Here is a 19,033-nt window from a genome sequence, read left to right as displayed (position 1 = left end):
GGCCAGAGTAAACTCCAGAGGCTAGAGGTCAACTTTGCTTCAGAGATGGAGTGCAGTGGAAGACTCCTCAGTTCACCTTGCTGTCTCTTCAATATGGTCAAGTCCCAGTTGTAGAATTGCAAAGTTGAAAGCACAGTTTCATTCATACACATATAAATAATGCATCTATAAGTGCTTTACAAATTATAGGTTATTGTTGTTGCAGATAGTATAAAGAAGAATCATATTAAAACGATAAATTGCTCAGAAAAAATAAATTCTTAGCAATAAGTCTGTTGGGCCCTCATTTGTTAGTTGAGATGACCAAGAGGAGACCAGCTTGCTGACAGAGCCAGTGTAGTGCTCAGATCTCTGGCCTTTCAATCAGGTCTTCGTTCCTTTTTTGGACAAGTGAACTCCTCTCCCCACCCCTGATATTTTGCAATCTATTTAACACAGCATCATATTTAGCAGAGAAAGGTGTCATTTTTCCTCTTCATGTTTAATTCTAAGCTTTAAGGCATTTTGCAAAAGTTGCCAGCAAGTTGGAAAATGGTAAAGAGTTGAAGGAACATCAGAAGAACTGAATTTCATTCCATGATCTGGATTAAGGATGTCATATAATAACACCTTTTCTGGGTGCTGTGGGAGATGAGGAGATCCAGGGGGCTCTGTACTCCAGCACTTCACTTCCCCGTCAGGGAGACAGATGTTAGCAAGCAGCTACAGCAGAGCTGGAAGAGCGAACTGCCAGAGAAGAAAAAACTAGCAATATTTTTGGTTTTGTTCACTTCCTGAATGGATAAAATCCTGGAAGCTCTGATGTTTGGCACTTCCTGTTACATGCTATGGGAGGAAAAGGTCAGCTTTAGGCAGGCATGGGCATAGTGCCAGGGATTCTAGGGTCATTTATTTGAAAAAAGTGGAACAAACCAATCTTAGACTCCAGGAGCCTCAACAGTAGACTCCAGGAAGTGTCCTCTGACCCACCACACCCAGGACAAGAAGCTATGGGGTTTTTGGATCACTGCCAAACTGTGAGATGAACCCGATAGGCTTCCTAAATAACAGCATGGCCTCAGCCTCCGGCCTGACTTCATGCTATTCCAGTCGTGTGACCTGTCTGCTCCACTGATCTAAGATAACACTTACCAAAGCCTGCCTTGGAATCAAGTTACTTGTGTGTGTGTCTGCTTCTGCCACCAGAGGAGAGAGCGGTGACCAGGCATCACTCAACTGTGTCCCCCAGAGCCCGTGGTCCAGGCCCTGAAGCTCCATAGTGCCCAGTAAGTGTACAGGGTTGGATGGAATTTTGGCAGGCCTCTTCATTTTTCATTGTTAAAAACCTATTGCTCTCCATTGATGCCCTGCAGATAGGTTCATCAGTACCATCTTTCTAGATTCCATATATATGCATTAATATACAATATTTGTTTTTCTCTTTCTGATTTACTTCACTGTGCATAATAGTCTCTAGGTTCATCCATCTCATTAGAACTGACACAAATGCTGACATAGAGAACAGACTTAAGGAAGGAGAGGATGGGATGAATGGAGGGAGTAGCATGGAAATATATACATTACCACGTGTGAAGCAGATAGGCAGTGAGAATTGGCTGTATGACTCAGGGAGCTCAGGCTTCCCTGGTGGCTCAGAGGTTAAAGCGTCTACCTGGAATGCAGGAGACCCAGGTTTGATCTCTGGGTCAGGAAGATCCCCTGGAGAAGGAAATGGCAACCCACTCCAGTACTCTTGCCTGGAGAATCCCATGGAGGGAGGAGCCTGGTAGGCTACAGTCCATGGATTCGCAGAGTCGGACACGACTGAGCGACTTCACTTTTCAGGGAGCTCAAACCAGGGCTCTGTGACAATTGAGGAGTGGGATGGCGTGGGATGTGGGAGGGAGGTTTAAGAAGGAGGGCCATATATATACTTATGGCTATTTTGTGTTTATATATATCAGAAATCAGCACAATATAGTAAAGCAACTATCTTTCAATTAAAAATAAATCAATTAAAAAAAAAAACCATATTGCTCTTCTCACCCCATTTGAGGAGGAGAAAATACACATTGTGTTGGAAGTCTTGGATAATTTCAGAGATCAGGACTTTAAAGGAAATGCAGTAAGAAATTTACTCCCCGTGGCACTCCATACCAGTCCTATCCCCTTCTACTCCTATGTTTCTGAAGGTGGTTAGAGAGATTAATACATCTTATTATTTTAGTTCTTTTTTGTGTGATTCTGTTATTTTGTTAGATAAATTCAAGTGTAAAATCCCTTTGGGTTCAATTTTTTTTCTTTATCTCTACTGATCCTTGACAAAATAACATACAAATTAGTCAGATATTGTTCTAAATGTAAAAAGATTTATTTGTTTAAAAAGGAGTGGAGTAGAGACATCTGTGGTGGTCCAGTGGTTAAGACTCTGTGCTTCCAATGCAAGCGGCACAGTTTTGATCCCTGGGTCAGGGAACTAAGATCCCACATGCTACATGATGGGCTAAACAGTAAAAAGTTTTTTTAAAAAGCAGAGAATACTGGAGTTTACAGTACAAGACACTTGCTCCTTGGAAGAAAAGCTGTGAGCAACCTAGACAGCATATTAAAAAGCAGAGACATTACTTTGCCAACAAAGGTCCATCTAAAAATGGCTATGGTTTTTCCAGTAGTCGTCTATGGATGTGAGAGTTGGACTGTGAATAAAGCTGAGCACTGAAGAATTGATGTTTTTGAACAGTGGTGTTGGAGAAGACTCTTGAGAGTCCCTTGGACTGGAAGATCAAACCAGTCCATCCTAAGGGAAATCAGTCCTGAATATTCATTGGAAGGACTGATGCGTAAATTGAAGTTTCAATACTTTGGCCACCTGATGCAAATAACTGACTCCTTGGAAAAGACCCCAATGCTTGGAAAGATTGAAGGCAGTAAGAGAAGGGAACAGCAGAGGATGAGATGGTTGGATGGCATCACTGACTCGATGGACATGAGTTTGAGCAAGCTCTGGGAGTTGGTGCTGGACAGGGAAGCCTGGCATGCTGCAGTCCATGGGGTCACAAAGAGTCGGACAAGACTGAGTGACTGAAATGATACAGTCTATAGAATTACAGTCCCTGGAATTCTCCAGGCCAGAATACTGGAGTGGGTAGCCATTCCCTTCTCCAGGGAATCTTCCCAATCCAGGGATCAAACCCAAGTCTACCATGTTGCAGGTTGATTCTTTACCTGCTGAGCCACTGAGGAAGCCCAAGAATACTGGTGTGGGTAGCCTATCCCTTCTCCAGTGGATCTTTCTGACCCAGGAATCAACTCAGGGTCTCCTATATTGCAGGCAGATTCTTTACCAGCTAAGCTACCAGGGAAACCCAAGAGAAAGAGCATTGCATCATTACTGAATGAGAATAATCATTAATTAACAAGTTCTTACCTTTCACACTCTGGACCGAAAGTCTCTTATGAACATGGAGATATGTGTCGTTTGTTACAACCCTGAATGAACTTTGTTGATCTTGATTGACAGATAAGGATGCTAAAAAGTCCTCCAACTAACAGAACCCATAAGAAAATCAGAATCCCAATTCAGACTGACCTTCTTTTATACTTCTCTGCTCCTTCCATCCACTGTGAGAAAAGCACTTAAGATCTTTGGGTCTCAGTTTGGCTATAATATGGAATTGATAATACGTCATGACATTGATGAAAAATTAAAATCATATGTATAAAATAGCGACTTTGGAAGCCTGAAAGAGCTAAGCAAGTCAAAGAAATTATCACATTATTAAATAGCCAGTGTGGGAACTTCTCTGGTGATCCAGAGGTTAAGAATTTACTTTCCAATGCAGGGAGTGCATGCTCCATCCCTGGTCAGTGAGCTAAGATGCTGCTGCTAAGTTGCTTCAGTCATGTCTGACTCTATGGGACCCTATAGACGGCAGCCCACCAGGCTCCTCTGTCCCTGGGATTCTCTAGGCAAGAATACTGGAGTGGGTTGCCATTTCCTTCTCCAAGATCCCACATGCCTTGCAGCCAAAAAACCAAAACATACAACTATAGCATGGGAATCTGAGCCTTTTCTCCTTGCACTGCTTGTCATCCATTGATTTTTGAAAACATGGTAATATTTAAGATCTATTTTGCAGATAAACCTGTTTTACAATGATGTTAAACTTTTTGTAAAGGAAAACTATACACTTTGTTTGCATTTCATTCAAAATCCATTGGAAGTTTTTGATTTAAGTGCTTTTGGATAAATATAATTATTGAAAATCAAGTTAATAAACAGGGAGATGTTGAGATTTATCCATATAAAAGCAAGAGTGAAACAAAACAAATTAAATGATGAAAGTTCAAACAGTGTAAAAATTTTAATTTTGGAATTATGTAATTGTGCTTTAAAATATGTAAACTTGTAGAAAGAATTTCAATAAAACTCCTGATATTTAAATAAATTTGTACTGTTTTAAAATGGAATAAAATAGAGAAAGTCTTTTTTTGTAGTATATAAGTTTGGTGAAACTTTCAAATGAATGAAAAAAGAGATGACTTATTTAATGAGCCTTGACTTGTAAAAATATTTATCAAAGAAAGATATTCTAAATAGAGGTAAAACATAGTATAGAAGATATTTGGGCTGAAATACTTATACATTTTTATATAAAATGTATTATAATAGAAGATATCTTCCATTTTACAAACTTTGCACTGTTTATCAAATACTTCAACTGCTATGAAGAGAACATTTTCTCAAGTAAAACTATGCCTATAGAGAAGATTCAGTTGAAAATGACAATTTCAAATTTATTAATTTTAAAATGTAATTTTCAAGAAATATTTGTCAGTCTGAACAAATTAAAATAATATCATATTGAAGAATGCATTCTTCAAAAAGCATCGGTGTAAAGGCTTTTAGAAACAAATGTAACTAAGAAAATTAGCAAAGTTTGTGAACATAATATAAAAAATGGTCATTCAGTTGGATTGCTAATTTCAGATAATTAATATGAAGACTTTTTTCCAGCTTAAATGTATATGGATATATGTTATTTAAAATTTTTAGTGAAAAAATATTTCGGTTTTCTTTTGGAATATAAGTTTTGAGTAGTAGGTGCATCACTGTCATAGAATATTTTATGGACTGATAAAGATTTTTAAAATGTTTATAATTAAATTTAATTTCCCTTTTTATTCTCAAAATTACTCTGGATTGAACATATTTTATGATTACCCTAGATATAGCTGAGGAATTTCTCCATATTGCTGCTTCACATACAAGTCAAAGACTAGAGACAAAACACAATTCCACTTTTAAAAGTACAAGGAAGAGACTATAAATATTTTTTTAAAGTACTAAAATGATTGTACTAGGTAATAGAGATTGTGAATTTGTTTTTCTTCTCTAATTTTCATTTTAAAACTTGACATCGTTATTTTTACAAGGAGTGGTTATGCTAGAGAAAAAGATAAGAGCAGAAAGTGTTTAGAATTTCCTGGAGAAAGGAGGCATTTGGGTCAGGATGGCTTCCTCTGCCAAGAGGACTCTGAGGGCAGCAACAGTAAAGATGCAGGCTCACCATGCCAGCTTCCTCCACGTGCCTCTCCCGCATTTGTCAGAGCATCAGCTGGTCAAGATGTTCTTCTGTCCTTGCCCTCTAGATCCAGCCAAGGTAGTACTGACAAATAAGGTCAGATTTGGGGGCCGAGGTGAGTGAAGCACTTTATATTTATATCCACAGTCACACATTCCTGTGTATGTTCCGGTGACTTCAGGGGACTTTCCACAGCCACGGGTGTCCTGTGTCTGGTGTGAGGTAACTGCCTGGCCCACTTAGTGAAGGGGTGGGCTCCAGGGCTTATGAATTGAGGTGTAAATGATATCTTTCCCAATAACATTTATCTGTATTCCATTTTATCTGTTCACTATGAAAATAATTCATAGGTTGGATTTTTTGGTAGGGTGTTTTATTTTCCTCTCTCTGTGACTGGTAAGTCCTAAGACTAAGGATGCATAAAATATATGACTTCATGACTTTCAGGGATTTGGCTGGGGCTTTTCCAGGTGATTACTCTGATTAATTTAGCTAGGGGGACTACACATCACACAAATAAAATAGAAGAGTGCTTGGCACAAAATCAGTACTAGATAAGGACTGGTTATTGCTTTTGACATTTTATGGAAGAACAAAGTGTCTAGAAGCAAGAGTTTCAGTGGAGGCAAGAAGATGCTGAGGAACAGTATGAAAAGCAAGATTTAACAATTTCAGATGTAAGTCAAGCTCATATTATGTAGAAGGGACTGGCTGAGACTCTAGGAATAAAATGATGAAGAAAATTCCTGCCCTAAAAGAATTCACAATCAGATGATGACATTTAGCTGAGCTAAAAGAGTGTAATGTCTCTCATTTTATGCAAAATTCTAGCTATACTTGTATGTAGTTTCTGATATGTGTGTTTAAAGCAGCTAAAAAAAAGAAAATGCTGACCAAAATTTAACCAGTTGAGGGAATGGTGGACATCTTATCAGTTATTCAGAGAATAGCATCTGCCTTGTGGACTCTTTTTTTCTACCTAATATCCTTTAGCACAAAGAAATGGCTTAAATGTAAAAGAAGTACAGTGTGGTTGCTGTGAAAGACTGTTAGATTCCCCGTCTAGCAGTTTTTTCCTATTTATTTTTTGTTAACAGAATTTGCTTCTGTTGGGCTTTGCAGGAACAATATGCTCAGGAAAGGTGACTCCCAATCTTCAGAAATATTTAAAGGGTTATCTATCACTAGTTTAAGACAACGCTTTTGCCAATAATTGGTTTGGAGCGGCATGCAACCCTCTTCTGGCTACTAAAAGTAAGCGAAAATTACTTAAAGTGTTGGGAATTCTAAATACTAAAAGTATTGGGAAATTTCAAATGAAGGAGTTTTAGAATGAAAATTAATATGGCAAATCCTTTGACATCACCTTGGAAACAATAACTTGTTCTGTGGCCTCGAGCTGAATGCTTTATCATTCTAGGTCTCAATTTCCCTATTATATTTATCATTTTTGCCCTGTCTAGTTAACAGGGTTATGGTTAACATTATCGAAATTAATGAATGTTAACATGATTTCAAATTGTAAATGCCAATATGTACAGAATTACTGTTAATTATAAGCATGGCATGCTACAGTTCATGGGGTCACAAAGAGTTGGACATGACTTAGCAACTGAAAAACAACAATAAAATTACTTTGAAATCTTTAGATTAAAACAGGTAAACAAATAAGGTGGCAGGCACAGTGGTAAACAATCTGCCTGCCAGTCCAGGAGATGCAAGAGATTCAGGTTTGATTCCTGGGTTGGGAAGATCCCCTGGAGTAGGAAATGGCAAACCACTCCAGTATTGTTCAGTATTACAATATTCTGCAATAAATGTATTTTTTCATATTTCCTTGAATAAATATGAGAACATTTCTCTAGAGAAGTGAAGATTATCTTCTAAGTTGTAGCATATACATGACTCTAAACTTTATTAAATGTTATTAAATTCTTCTCCAAAGCAATTTTGTCAATTTGCAAACTCACTTACACAACACGATAATTCCTTTACACTTTTCTGCTTCACTCTTTGGCATTATGCATGCATGCTGACTCACTTCAGTCATGTCTGATTCTGCAACCCTATGGACTGTAGCCCGCCAGGCTCCTCTGCCATAGAATTCTCTAGGCAAGAATATTGGAGTGGGTTGCCATGCCCTCCTCCAGTGGACCTTTCCCACCCAGGGATCGAATCTGTGTCTCCATTGGCAAGCAGGTTCTTTATCACTAGAGCCACTTGGGAAGCCCCTTTGGCATTATGGAATTTGTTAATTTTGTCACTATGATGGTAGGGGAATTGAAAGTTACTGTTTAATTTGCAGTTCTCTTTTTAGAAATCAGAATAGCTGAAAATAGGTACGATGGCAATCAAAAGAATTCATGATAACAGTGATTACATAATTGAGGTTTATTTTTCTCACATAAGAAGTTGCTAGCATCGCTTTTGCAGATCATTAATGTAATCAAGAAGATTAGGCCCAGCCATCTTTCTGTTGCATTATCCTAAGTATGTTGTCTTTTCTTATTCATGCTTATGATACTGTGGTTGCAAGATGATTGCCGTGACATCACTCCAATGTTTAATAGTAAAAGGGGGAGGCAGAGAGATGGCTCATATACTCTCATGTTGAATCTGTTCCCATTTATCAGCAAAGAAAAGATCCCTAAATCCTCTCTCCAACAGACTTCTTACATAATTTTTGCACAGAACTGTGTGAATTAGCCAACATTACCATGTTGTTCTTGTAGCTTTCAATATCCTAAAAAGAGATAAGAATATATCCCTTATATTTTTTTCTTGTCTCAAATTGTCTTAACTTTTCAAGGATCTCTATTCTTTATATGCCTTTTAGAATTAACTTGTCATGTTTAATTTTAAGATTCCTATGAGATTTTTATTAGAATTGCATTTTTTAAATAGAAAATAATAGAGATCTTTCTTTTTTTTTTAAAGATATTTACCTTTCTGATACTTTCCATTCTTTTCTGAAGATCTGGACTTCCATCTGATTTAATTTCCTTTTCTCTCAGAGAAATCATCTTGAACATTTCTTACAGTGCCAAAATAATGATAATGTATTTATAGTACAGAATTTTTTCACCCTAAAGAAAGCAAGGAAATATTAAGAGAAAATCAAGAACAGATTACCAAGACAGTAGTCTTAAACACAATTATATCAGTCATTATACTAATGTAAAATGACTAAACATTTCAATTAAAAGGCAGAGATTGTCACAGTGAATTTAAATGTAGGATCCACAACTTGCTGTTTACAACATTATAAAGTTTTAAATTCATCTGGTTAAGGGCTACAGTTAAGTAGCACTAGCTTCAGAAGTACTCCTGCCTGGAAAATCCCATGGACGGAGGAGCCTGGAAGGCTGCAGTCCGTGGGGTCGCTGAGGGTCGGACACGACTGAGCTAATTCACTTTCACTTTTCACTTTCATGCATTGGAGAAGGAAATGGCAACCCACTGCAGTGTTCTTGCCTGGAGAATCCCAGGGACGGGGGAGCCTGGTAGGCTGCCGTCTATGAGGTCTCACAGAGTTGGACACGACTGAAGCGACTTAGTGGAGCTTCAGAAGTATTAAATCCATTGCATACATCAACCTGACTGGCTCCTAAGGTGCCCAGATGTTTGGCTAAACATAACATCTGGGTATTTCTGTAAGGGTCTTTATGATGATGCTAGCATTTGAATCTGTAAAATCAGTAAAGCAGATTGCCTTCTCAGTGTGAGATGGCAGAGAGCCTGAATAGAACAAAAGGTAGAAAAAGGGAGAATGTGCCCCCTTTTCTGCTTGACTGATTGAGCTGAGACATAGGTTTTCTCCTACTCTCACACTAGGACTTACACCATTGTCTCTCCTTGTTCTCAGACCTTCAGACTTGAAATAGCACTCTCTATCATGCTTTGTTTTATTAAACTTCACAGATACTGCATTTTTTAAAACTTGAAGGTTTGTGGCAACTCTGCATCAAGCAAATCTGTGGATGCTAATTGTTTTCAACAGTATTTGCTCACTTTGTGTCTCTGAGTCACGTTTTAATATTCTCACAGATTTCAAACATTTTCATCATTATATTTGTTATGGTGATCAGCGATCTTACTATGGCTCACTAAAGGCTCAGAGGATGTTTTGCAGTTTTTAGCAATAAAGTATTTTTAATTAAGATATGTTCATGTCTTTAGCCATAATGCTACCAAATATTTAATAGACTGAAATATAGTATAACCACAACTCATATCCATTGGAACTCCAAAAAAATTGTGAGATCCACTTTATTGAAGTGGTCTGGAACTGAGCCCATAACATCTCCAAGATATGCCTGTATATATTCATATACATATATATGTGTATATATATATATATGTGTGTGTGTATATGTATGTATATATATATATATATATATATATATATATATATATATATATATACTTTCACTTTTCACTTTAATGCATTGGAGAAGGAAATGGCAACCCACTCCAGTGCTCTTGCCTGGAGAATCCCAGGGACAGGGGAGACTGGTGGGCTGCTGTCTCTGGGGTCGCACAGAATTGGACACGACTGAGGCGACTTAGCAGCAGCAGCAGCAGCACACACATATCTTCTTGGTTCTAGTACTCTTGATCTTAAAAACCTTGACTAATACAATTCCCTTTTGCTATTTTATAGAATTGGAAATTATGTACTATTCTATCACTTCCATTAGTCAAGACCTTTCACTCTAAGCAAAATTTCTTCTTAAAATGTCTCTCTTGGGCACTGCTTTTTGTCCCTGGACCAAATTCCAATGTGTGCTTGTGTGTGTTTGGATGGGGGTATTTGCACACAACACCAAGCAGTTCTCAGACACCAGCAGGTGACACCACTGGTGATTAAGCTCAATCTTCAGCCCCTGTCCTCTCCTTGGAGGTCAGAGGTAGCAAGGAAAGTTTCGACTTTTTAATCACACATTTGGTTGTCTTGGCAACCAACTCCCATCCTTAGATGCTTTCTAAAATTCACCTCATTAACATGGCAAAAGACAACTTGATTGCTCCTGTGGGTTTTAGGGGCTTTGTGCCAGAAACTGGGATGAAGACCAGATGTATATTTCTAATTATAAATCATAGTATCACAGCCACTATTCATATTCTGAGGTCCATGCTACATTGTTTACAGCTTGGTATCACCGAAAAGAGGAGATAGTACTCTGGATTTGGTGACTGTTTGCCTGGCCATTGCCAATATTTAGGAAACAGAATTGGCTTTGCCATAGCTACCAGGAAATCAGTGCCTGTGTGTATCCATCTAAGACTGCAGTGTCTATACTTAAGCATGCATATGCCAAACCATGCCTTGGTGTTTGCCACCTGCAGCATTTCCTGGAACAGCCATATTGTGTAAGATCATTTTTAATTATCCCTTACATTTTTTCAAGGAAAAGCCAGAGAATCAAACGCTCTCTGCCAGAATACTTTTTTTTTTTTAAGAAGAATTTAAGAAGAATGAACCCTTGAGCAAGTCACTTCAAGTTAGTTGAAATAGGCCAATCAGCCTCTACAGAGGATTTTCTAGGCACCACCTCCTAACTATTCCTGGACTGTGCACTGTCAGTAGCCAATCTTTCTATAATTGCTTAAGGATCCCATAAAATTATATCAACTAGTCTTTTTAATAGCCCTCTAAAGTAGATATTTCCCTCATTTTGCCAATGATTAAGCTAACGATAAGAAGGAAATGGCAACCCACTCCAGTACTCTTGCCTAGAAAATCCCATGGACAGAGAAGCCTGGTGCAGGCTACTGTCCATGGGGTTGCAAAGAGTTGGACATGACTGAGTGACTTCACTTTCAAGAAAGATTAAGTTATTTCTCTTCAGTTATATTGTTTATTGGTTTCTGAGCTCAGGCTTTCCTCTGTTGCACTTGATATGCTTATTTTTGTTGTTGAATCGCTCAGTCATGTCTGACTCTTTGGAACCCCATGGACTGCAGCATACCAGGCTTCCCTGTCCACCATCTCCTGGAGCTTGCTCAAACTCATGTTCATTGAGTCGATGTTGCCCACTGAACCATCTCTCCCTTTGTTATCCCCTTCTTTTGCCCTCAATCTTTCCCAGCATCAGGGGCTTTTCTAATGAGTCAGCTCTTTGTATCAGGTGGCTAAAGTTTGGTTACACACTATTTTGACTCTGACACACTGTTTGAATTTGGTTGAATTATTCCTTCTAGGTAAATTTCTGCAACAGCAAACCTAAATATCAGGAATTAACAGAAAAGTGGGGAAATTGAGATGAGAAGAAAGTAATTTTTACAAGGGTATTCAATTAGTAAATGATGGAGTTAAAAGCCACATAAAAGTCTGTTTATTCTCAACCACAACCCACTCCAGTATTCTTGCCTGGAGAATCCCAGGGACAGAGGAGCCTAGTGGGCTGCCATCTATGGGGTCACACAGAGTCGGACATGACTGAAGCGACTTAGCAGCAGCAGCGGTGGATACTGTACGGTGAGAGAGAATCATGAAAATAACTCTCTAAGATGATTAGTCCTGAAAATGTGTCAGAAAGGCATTGCATAATTCCACATTCCCTCTTTTTTCCTCTATTTTGGCTGAAGTGAGAGGACTTTGAGACCACCGAGACTGGGAGAGGTACAAGATAGAAACATAGGTTCCTGTATGACTATACAGAAGACGCCCAGCCTTGAATTCCTATATAAGGAGAAATAAGCTTGATTTCTTACTTCAATTTTCTCACTATTTAAATAAGGATGCATGCGGGCATGCTCAGTCTTGTTGAACTCCTTGTGACCCCATGCACTGTAGCCCACCAGACTTCTCTGTCCATTGCCCCTACAAGAGTACTGAAGTGGGTTGCCATTTCCTCCTCCAGAGAAACTCCCTGATCCAGGGATCGAACTCCTGTCTTCTGGTCTCCTGCACTGGCAAGTGGATTCTTTAACACTGTGCTACCTGGAAAGCCCCAAATAAGGATATTATCTAATTGACGGGGCTATTCTAATCAGTGTTAAGAACAATCATTTTAATATTATTAATGAAAAAGTTTAAAATTCTTAATATGTCACTTAAGACTATTCTATCTAACTCCGATACATTTTAATAAATGCATTTTCCAAGACCCTGAGCTTTCAACATATGGGATTATTTGCTAGCCCTGAAACATTTTAATATTTTCTGACTTTCTTTATGGTTGTTTTACTTACTTGAAATGCCTCACCCTTTTTTTCTTTATTTGAAATCATTCCCAAATTGTTAAGGCCCATTTTAGGCACTATCCACTTAATGAAATTTTTCCAAGTGTTCTGGTTAGGATTGATATATATTTCTCCAGTGTTTCTATAGCATCTGTTTTTTCACTGTTACCAAAACTCTTATAACATTGCCATATCACTGATGACAGTACTTTTACTATATTTATTTATATCTAACTATTTTTTGAAATAAATATTATTTTAATTCTAGTCATATAATTTTAGCCAGACTTAATCACTCCGTCTTTTCCTGAAGAACTGAAGACCATGGTGAGTTCTTCAGATTTCTAGTCTGCTATTCCCACTCTGGTTTCTCTCCCAAATGACATGGATGTATGATTGGGGAAAAGTAACTTAAGAAGTCTCATGACTGTTGGAGTGATAAGAACTCAGTGTTATCTTCTATACTCTTGCTGACCTGGTCAGTGAAGTCAGATGGTTTGCGCTGCTCATTGAACTGCCTTAACAAAGTATTACAAATAGGTATGACATAACAAAACTTTATTCTTATCTAGATCTGGTACCTAGAAGTCTGAAACAAAGGTGTCAGCAGAGTCATGCTCCCTCTGAAACCTGTAGTGGAGAATCCTTCCTTGCTTTGTCCTGGCTTATGGTGCTAGACCCTTGGTATTCCTTGGCTTGGGACTGCACTGCTCCAGTCTCTGCCTCTGCCATCACATGGGATTCTCTCTGTATGAGGATACCAATCATAGTAAACTAAGACCCACCCTAATGATTGTAACCTTAACCTGAGTAAATCTGCAAAGACCCTTTTTTCAAATAAGACCATATTTACAGATATTGGAGGTTAGGAATTCAATATATCTTTTTAGGGAGAATAAAATTCAACCTGTAGCAGTAGTCATTATGAAATATACCCAGAACATTCAAGAGAACGGTCTGCTATTCAAGAGAAAGGAGTTTTCTAGAGTCTTAACAAAACTGAGGAAAGAGAATTCCTTCCATCTCAGGCCCTTTGAGGCTTCTGCTTCACCAAGAGAAAAAACAATAAAACATGTTCAACAGGAGTAACAGGCTTTCAGAGAATAGACTGAAAATGTTGTAGCCAGGAAAGGCAGTTAGGGACAAAGGGGAACAAGCTGTTCTCCTGGAGAAACATTTGTGAAGGCCACAGTCCCAAGACACAGGCTTACTAAAAGACTGAGATTTTAATCAGAGGACTAAGGAACAGTCCCCCTTCTCACACACTTTAACACCACACCAATAGGGCTCCAGTATAATAACAGTGGATTACAACTTAAAAAGCTACAAGACACAGACTCCCTCTTAAGAGGAATATTTGAGGAAGCCCAAAGTTAAGAGAGGAGACAAAAACAAGGACACTAAAGAATTTGAATCTTCTGGCACTTACTGTTACAGCAAACATTAAACATAACGCAACTCCTAGCCAGATTAACATAAATCCTTACACTAAAGGCCTATTTATCCAGCTTTTAGAGCATGCTGAAAGTAAGAATAAACACATGCTGAAGAGACAGTCATCTTCAGAGCCCTCCTCAGAGTGTAGATACTGGAATTAGTACATAAGAAAAAGAAAATAACCATGATTAATATGTTAGGAGTTCTAAGGAAAAAGTAAACAAAATGCACGGACAGATGGGAAACGTAAGCAGAGAGATGAACACACTGAAGACCAAAGGAATCTCTAGAAATAAAAAACACTGTACCAGAAATGAAGAATGCCTTTTGATGGCTCATCAATAAACTTGAAACTGCTCAGGAATAAGTTAGTTTCAAGACAGGCAAACAAAAACCTCCCAAAATTAAATTCAAAGGTAAAGAGGAATACAAAAGAAAGCAAGAAGAAAGGATGAGTGAGGAAGGGACAGAAGGCAGGAAGGAAGGATGAAGGAAAGAAAAACAAGCAAGGAAGAAAGAAAATAGCAGAACCACCAGAACAGTGGGACACTGTCTTGAATACCAGGAGGAAAAAAAAAAAGAATAAAAAAGGAAAAAAAAAATGAAGTAATAATGACTGTTGGTCTTTAGTAGTGCAGTCATGTCCGACTCTTTGCGACCCCAAGGACTACAGCATGCCAGGCTTCCTTGTCCTTCACTATGTCCCGGAATTTGTGCAAACTCATATCCATTGAGTTGATGCCATCCAATCATCTCATCCTCTGTGGCCCCCTTCTCCTCCTGAGAATTTATCAAAATGAATGTCAGGCACTCCAAACCACATATGCAAGAACTTCAGAGAATGCAGAACAAGATAAATGATAAACAAACAGATGAGCATATGTTCATATACACCTTTAAACATATCATGTTGAAATTCAGAAAACCAAAGGAAAAAATAAAATCTTGAAAGAAGTCAGAGAAAAAACAAAACCAAAAAAAGGATAAAACTTCATCTACAGAAGAAAAAGGGTAAAATTATAACAGACTTGTCATCAGAAACCAAGCAAGCTAGAAGAAAGTGGCAAGCATGACATTTTTAGCTTTGAAAGGAAAAACAAAACAACTATCCTAGAATTTTATATCTGGAGAAATTGTGCCTCAAATTTGAGGTAGAAGTAATGATTTTTCAGACAAAGAAAAATCGAAGCAATTCATTGCCAGCAGAATGTTAAAATGCCTGCAAGGCATGTTAAAATAAATTCTTTAGGTAAAGAGAAAATGATACAGGTCAGAACCACCATCTACATAGAGACATGAACCAAAGTTCCAAGGCAAATCGCTAATTCTAGGACAGACACATGTGTGCATGCTCCGTCATGACTTTGTGCAACCCCATGGGCTGTAACTAGCCAGGCTCCTCTGTCCATGGAATTCTCCAGACAATAATACTGGAGCGGGTTGCCTTGCCCCCTCCAGGGGATCTTCCCGACCCAGAGATCAAACCGGAGTCTCCTGTGTCTCCTGCATTGGCAGATGTGTAAATATAAAATAAACCTGGAGCATCTGGCAGTGCCAGGAAGTAAGGAAGTACTCAAAACAAACAAACAAACAAAAAACAGAAAGGAAGAGGCATGTCAGAGGAACAGAGACGCCAACCTGAATGTACTTCTGGTGGACAAACCTGGGATAATTTGAGCAACAAAACAAATAATGCAGTTGTGTGTGTGTTAGTTGCTCAGTTGTGTCCGACTCTTTGCAGTCCCATGCACTGTAGCCAGCCACGCTCCTCTGTCCATGAAATTCTCTGGGAAAGAACGCTGGGGTGGATTGCCATTCCCTTCTCCAGGGGATCTTCCTGACTCAGGGATTGAACCTGGGTCTCCTATATTGTAGGTAGATTCTTTACTGTCTGAGCCACCAGCAAAACCCAAATAATGCCATACGGGACGACTACTGAAAGTATAAAATAGCCTAACTCCATACTGATATGTGTGAATGATTAAATAAATAAATGGGAGAGATGAAACACATCTTCTTTATATAAGAATTTCAAATAATATACATAGATAACCTTCTTCCAAAAAATACAGGTTAATTCCCTGCTTCTTGAATGTGGGCTGGACTTAGGAATTTGTTTCTGAATAATAAAATACAGAAAGGAAAATTATAGTAACTTTACAGAGGAGTACTTGGTGGGCTCTAACTTAATGAAGTGATGAAGGTTAACATCACCACCTGTCACTTCCTTCCTGCTGAAAATGGTGAGAAGCACACTTCACCTCTGTCGTATTAATAATTTTCTTCAAAATCCCAAATCCCTATAATTATGTAAAATAATAATAATAAAAAAGCCATAAGACAAGCACATATTGAGGGACATTCTGCAAAATACCTGACTCTACTTCCTGGGAACCCAAACTGTGAAAAAGGCCCAAACTTGTTGGTTTATATTGCTCTTATTTAGTTGGAGGTCTCCTATAAGGAACGAATATGCCTGAAGTTTTCCATCCTGCCCCACCACAATGCTAGCCTCATCTATGGTTACATATCTCCTACCTAAGGTACTTAATTTCTAGGCAAAGTATCTATTAAAGTTAAATATACACATATACTTCAGGGATACACTTTATTCAAATGCATCTGTATGTCCATAAAAGACACATAGTAGAATGTTCATAGGTGTATTATTCGTAATTGTCAGTTACTGAAAACTGAAAATACCTGTCAGGAGTAGACTAGATATATACACTCTGGTATAGTCCCACAGTCCCATGGACGGAGGAGCCTGGTGGGCTGCAGTCCATGGGGTCGCTGAGTCAGACACAACTGAGCGACTTCACTTTGACTTTTCACTTTCATGCACTGGAGAAGGAAATGGCAACCCACTCCAGTGTTCTTGCCTGGAGAATCCCAGGGACAGGGGAGCCTGTGGGCTGCCGTCTATGGGGTCGCGCAGAGTAGCACACGACTGAAGCGACTTAGCAGCAGCAGCAGCATAGTCCCACAATAGAATATTCTACTTCAATGAGAAAAAAGTAGAACAACCAGAAATATGGATGAATCTCACATCAAGATGTTGAGTGAAAGAAGCCAGACACGCGAGGGCATGTCCATTATTTAATATAGCATTTTTTACAGGACAAAGCAAAGAATACTTATCCTTAATATCAGGATGGTAGTTATCCTTGGGTAAGGGGAAAGTAAGTAGAAGAAAGCACAGTGAGATGTCTGAAATTCTAGCAATATTTTGCTTCTTATTCTGGATGCTGAGTGTTCATTTCATAATAGTCATTAAGTATAGTTATGACACATCTACTTATCTGCATGCATGCATAATATATATACCAATGCAATAATATGTTCCATACAATACTCTGGTAATAGAGTTCCAAAAAGTGTTTCCAAACATAGGATTTTTTGAGCTTCTTGAAACTGATGACACAGAGACCATTATCATCAGTTTAAAGATGAAGAAAATGAGGATTTGAAAATTCAGTTTTAGTTCAATTCAACTAAGATTTTTTAAATCCCTCGTGCATGCCAGGAAGAGAGCACATTGAATGGTAAGATATAAATAGTCTTTACAGTTTAAAAAAAAATGAAAAAATTTACTGTGACAGCATATGACTATAAAGCATTACAGAATTTTGGAAACTGAAGGGACCCCAGACATCACCACCACTCTCTTTTGTTAGATGAAGGTGTGGCCAAGGGCATGGACTTTATTATGGCCCCGATTTGGGTTAAACTTCTAGGTCCAACACAATCACTGGGTAACTCTGGGGGCAAGTTACTTACTCTCTTTCTGCCTCAGTTTCTTGAACTGAAATGCAGTGTTAAAAATACCCCAAAGCATGGCTCTGAGGATAAAACTTTTCAATCTGAGAGCACACCTATTGTACCACACAACAACTAGTTGTTCCAAGATAAGTCACTCTCCCTCCCCTCAAGGTGACCTGAGGTGAGCGGCTCAAAGTCCAGCACCCTTTCTAGAAGGCTTTTCTGCTTCTCTAAATACAGACAAACAAGATGGAAAGTGTTAGGTATGCTGAGAGTGTGAGGGACATGCCGCATAAGCCCTGTCCGCTTTCCAGGGAATCGGCCCAGGGAGCTTCTGTGTTTCGTGACCTGTGGCTGTGGGGAATCTCCGGTCCAGCGGGGAGGCAGGGACTCTCCCTGGTGCTGACGGCATGGCTGTGAGAGGACAGATGAATAATCCTTTCTGGGAGGAAAGCAGATACCACAGCCTGGAAAGCACACGTCCAGGGAGGCTGAGTAGGAGAAGGAGCTTAGATGAGCAAAGACCCCCATCCTGGGTCTGTGATGCAAAGCCTGGGGAATGTGGCCGAAGCCAGCCCAGTGGCCATCCTTACCATGCTCTGGAACCCTCTGAGCCCTGGCAGCTGCTACCGTGACTGATGTGTGACACCCTGACCTTTGCTGACACCATCCTTCCTTCTTGTTTTTCATCCCCTGCTGTCCCTGTTTTCCACACAAATGTGGATGGCATATAGGTCTATGGAACTACTTGGGGAAAAATACCTCAGTCTCCTGGGTACTTGTCCTAGGACTGCAATTAGCCACTTGTTCAGGAAATTGACAGAAACTACCATTCCAGTAAAATCTGCTTGTTTCTATGCAGGAGTTCCTCCTCTGCACTCCCCCTATGCCTTGAAGGAAGAGCCAGATGCTTCAAAGTCTATTTCCCACCCATGAGGATGCTCCCTTATATTTTATGAATCATATTCATATCTAGTATTTCATTTGCTCCTCACAACAAACCTTTGGGATGCCCCCAAGTTACCTTTTCAGTGAAAAATAAAGTAAGATTTGGAGTGGTCTCCTGAATTGCAGGAGAAGGC

General features: G+C 39.0%; 1 pseudogene; it reads right to left on the bottom strand.

Annotated features, from left to right (window-relative positions):
* The window catches only part of LOC128052657 (abasic site processing protein HMCES-like), a 130,147-nt pseudogene extending 128,890 nt beyond the window's left edge, over window positions 1-1,257 (bottom strand).
* Window positions 1,258-19,033: the final 17,776 nt, after the last annotated feature.

The sequence above is a fragment of the Budorcas taxicolor genome, chromosome 1 (assembly GCF_023091745.1).
Source record: "Budorcas taxicolor isolate Tak-1 chromosome 1, Takin1.1, whole genome shotgun sequence".
NCBI lineage: Eukaryota > Metazoa > Chordata > Mammalia > Artiodactyla > Bovidae > Budorcas > Budorcas taxicolor.
The sequence above is the reverse complement of the archived record's forward strand: the minus strand, read 5'-3'. Positions and strand labels throughout refer to the sequence as shown.